Source organism: Antechinus flavipes, chromosome 2 (genome assembly GCF_016432865.1).
Source record: "Antechinus flavipes isolate AdamAnt ecotype Samford, QLD, Australia chromosome 2, AdamAnt_v2, whole genome shotgun sequence".
Classification (NCBI taxonomy): domain Eukaryota; kingdom Metazoa; phylum Chordata; class Mammalia; order Dasyuromorphia; family Dasyuridae; genus Antechinus; species Antechinus flavipes.
Window position 1 is genome coordinate 301,790,813 of NC_067399.1, and position 4,456 is coordinate 301,795,268.

Here is a 4,456-nt window from a genome sequence, read left to right on the forward strand (position 1 = left end):
TTGATGGAAGGGGATTTCTTTGACAAAGAGATCTGAGTTTCAATTGATAAATGACGGACAAAAGCAGCTACACACAAAGAAAGAACACTGGGAAACGAATGTGAACTATCTGCATTTTTGTTTTTCTTCCCGGGTTATTTATACCTTCTGAATCCAATTCTCCCTATGCAACAAGAGAACTGTTCGGTTCTGCAAACATATATTGTATCTAGGATATACTGCAACATATCCAACATATAAAGGACTGCTTGCCATCTAGGGGAGGGGGTGGAGGGAGGGAGGGAAAAAAAATGGAACAGAAACGAGTGTCAATATAAAGTAATTATTAAATAAAAATTTAAAAAATAAAAAAAATATCTATTGTTGAAACTTAAAACTATCACTTGTGAAACTTGTCATTGGAATCTTAGCCATCAGTTATTGATTTTTTTTAACCACAGCAACTTGAAAAATACCATTTAGTTAGTAAGGCATGGAGAAATAATAATCTGCATCTATGGAGGGAGTTTTTAAACCAATGAAATTATATATCTATTTGTAAGAGAATCATTATAATGATTGGACAATGATAGAGAGCTAGAAGCAAGACATCATCTTGTTTTTACAATTTATGCTTGCCATAAGCTTCCTGTCTTTTTCAATTACCTCACAGTAACCTTGGAGATACTGGTTTGTTTGTAAGATTTTTACTTTATTGATTATTCATATCAAGATTTTTCCAATTCTTTTATTTCATACATGATTAAACTGAGTCCTATGGAGGTTAACTAACTTGTGTAAGGTCATATGAATAGTAAATATCAAAGTGGAACTGGCCAAATCCTCCACTTCTATAAGATGTCTTCATTGCATCCATCAAGCTTTTACAATAACTTCTTGAGCCATAAAAAATCACAAAGAAAATGCTTCAAAAAGCTAGGGATCAATCTCTTAGTTCTTCAAACCTGAGACAATGATGAGTTTAGCAGGTCACATAGCTGCTGGGGAGCAGAAATTACTTAATGATGAGCTTTAAATCAATTTTGTAATCCTACAGACAAGTGAGTAAACATAGAAACATAACTCAATGTTAATATGATCTGCATTTTGTTTGCAAACAGGGACTCAGTAATAAGACATTTCTTCTCTTGATGTTTAGTTTTCCCTGTCATTCCAATCTTATTCTTGATTTAAATATTAAGAGATTATCTAGCCCCTTGCATAGTAGAAGAATACATATTAGAGTATATGTGGGAAAAGGTCCCTGGGCTTCCCTTTAAATATGTCTGTGTATCAGGCAGGGGAGGAAGTGGTGGCTGCACATGTGTGGAAAAACATGCTTGTGTTGAAACATTACTTCCAGTATTTTCTGGAACAATTTCCATGATTCCACCTTGCATAGTTTAACAGTTAATGGACCTTTTTCCATTCAATAAACATTTATTAAGTGCTTAGTTGCTGTTAACCCATAATGGTCATTAATGATCTTCTCTTTGCTCTATAGCCTCATTTTCTTAGATTTCCTTTTTGAGAATTTTGTTTCCTATTTTACTGAGAAAAATGAGAACCATTCCTTATGAGTTTCATCTTCTCCTCCATTCTTTGCCACAACCACCCTAATATCATTTTCCATTCCTTCCTCTTATATTGTATTCTCTTGTGAAGAACTTTGCCCATAGTCAATCCTTCTACCTGTGTCCTGGATCCCATCTTCCTAGATCTCCTTATGGAGCTTTCCCCACTGTTAATCTTCTGTCTCCTAGATTTTCAAACTTTCCCTTTCTATTGGCTCCTTCCCTACTGCCTAGAAATATAGTCAGGCTTCCCACTTGTCAGGCATCATAATATTAGTAGTAAATACTCTCATTTACTTCTGGGGTGGAGGCAAAATGATGGAGTAAAGCTAGGAAGCTGCTTGAGTTCTCTCAATTTCCCATAAAAACCACATGAAACCAAGCCTCTGAACGGTCTGATGGAAGGAAACCCCTCTCTACCTCAAGAAAGACTGAAAAAACTTCAGGAAAGGTCAGTCTCACTGGGGTGAAAAGGGTGTTCATCCCAGGTCAGACAGACTGGAAAAGCCAGTGAGAGGGTCTTAATTGCAGCAAATTAGCCACTAAACCTTCAGTCCTGGCTCAGCAGAAGAGCACAGCAGGGAGAGCAGCTCCTAGTTCCAGCTCAGAAGGAAAACTCTGGAAAACCAGTTTGTTTCTTGAACAGAATAGGCGAAGCTACCCCCTGCAAACATAAGGAGGTACTGTGCTCAAAGCCAAGGCTAAGAGCTGCACAGGATTTGGGACAGCACCCCTTTTACCCCAAGAGCAGAGCTCAACCATGAAAGTAGGAAAAAAAAGTACCAAAAGAAAAGGAAAGAAAATGAGATAAAAGCCAGAAAAGAACTTTGATCATAGAAAGCTACTATAGTGACATTCATATGATGACAAAATGTTCACAGAGGAAATCTCAAAGAGTGATATGAATTGGTCTGTAGCCCAAAGAGGATTCTTGGAAGTGCTCATAAAAGACTATAAAAGGAAAATAAGAAAGGTAGAAGAAAAAAAACAAGAAAAGAAATAAGAGGTATTCATGAGAGTCAACAGCTTAGAAAAGGAAGGCAATTCCTTAAAAAATACAATTGGCCATATACCAAAAAAAAAAAAAAAAAAAAAAAATTGAAGAAAACAACACCTTCAAGCGCAGAATTAACCAAATGGAAAAAGAGAAAGAAAAGCTAACTGAAGAAAATCACATATAAAAACTAAAAAGGGGTAAATGGAAGCTAATGACTCTATGAGATAGCAAGAATCAAACAAACTAAAAAGGATTTTAAAAATGGATGAAAATGTGAAATACCTCGTTGGAAAAACAACTGACCTGAAAAATAGATCCAAAAGAGAGAATTTGAAAATTATTGGTCTATTTGAAGTCTATTTGAAGAGCCTGGATAGTATTCATTAAGAGATCATTAAAGAAAACTACCATGATATTCTAAAAATAGAGGGGGAAATATTGATAAAAAGAATCACCTTCAGAAAGAGATCCCATAAGGAAAATACCAGGGAACATTGTTGTGAAACTCCAGAACTACAACTTCAAGGAAAAAGTACTTCAAGCTGTTAGGCAAAAATAATTCAAATATCAAGTTCAACAGTCAAAAATATCAAGTTGCAACAGGCAGTTACGCAGGACGTGGTATCTTCTATAATAAAGAATAGGAAGGAAAACACCATATTTCAGAAGGCAAAAGACCTGGGGTTACCATCAAGAATTAACTATCCAGTGCTCGCTTCGGCAGCATATATACTAAAATTGGAACTATATAGAGAAGAATAGCATGGCCCCTGTGCTAGGATGACACTCAAATTCATGAAGTGTTCTATATATTTTAAGCAGAAGGGAATACAGAAATTGTTAGGAAAAGGGGTAAAATAGGGGGAGGAACTCTAAGGTAGAGGGAGGGATATTAAAAAGGAGGGCTATGAGAAGCAAGTGGGGCTCACAAGTATAATACTTGGGGAGGGGGTAAGGGGGAAGGAAAGGAGAAAAGCATAAGCAGGGATTAACAAGACAGCAAGTAACACAGAATTTGAAATTTTAACCATAAATGTAAATGGGGTAAACTCCCCCATAAAGAGGAAGTGGTTAGCAGACTGGATTAAAAGCGAGAATCCTACAATATGTTGTTTATAGGAAACACACCTGAAGCAGGGCAATACATACAGAGTAAAAGTAAAAGGTTGGAGCAGAATTTACTATACTTCAGATGATGTCAGAAAAGCCAGGGTAGCCATCCTGATTTCAGATCAAGCAAAACTAAAAAGTGATCTAATTAAAAGAGATAAGGAAGGGCACTATATCTTGCTAAAGGGTAGCATAGATAATGAAGCCATATTAATATTAAACATATAAGCACCAAGTGGTGTAACATCTAAATTCTGAAAAGAGAAATTAAGAGAGCTGCAAGAAGAAACAGAGAGCAAAACTATAATAGTGGGAGATCTCAACCTTGCACTCTCAGAATTAAATAAATCAAACCACAAAATAAATAAGAAAGAAGTCAAAGAGATAAATAAGATACTAGAAAAGTTAAATATGATAGATCTTTGGAGAAAACTAAATGGAGACAGAATGGAGTACACTTTCTCCTCAGCAGCTCATGGAACCTATACAAAAATTGACTATATACTAGGACATAAAAACCTCAAACTCAAATACAATAAGGCAGAAATAGTAAATGCATCCTTTTCAGACCACGATGCAATGAAAATTACATTCAATAAAAAGCCAGGGGAAAATAGACCAAAAAATAATTGGAAACTAAATAATCTCATACCAAAGAATGAATGTGTGAAACAGAAAATCATAGACATAATAACTTCACCCAAGGAAATGACAATAATGAGATGTCATACCAAAATGTGTGGGATGCAGCCAAAGCGGTAATAAGGGGACATTTTATATCTCTACAGGTCTACCT

At 35.7% G+C, this 4,456-nt stretch overlaps 1 non-coding gene across 1 annotated transcript; it reads left to right on the forward strand.

Moving 5' to 3' along the window:
* The first annotated feature begins 3,258 nt into the window (after nt 1-3,258).
* LOC127552540 (U6 spliceosomal RNA) lies at nt 3,259-3,365 on the forward strand. Its single transcript, XR_007951416.1, has one exon. It is a non-coding gene; the product is annotated as a U6 spliceosomal RNA (small nuclear RNA).
* The last annotated feature ends 1,091 nt before the right edge of the window (nt 3,366-4,456 follow it).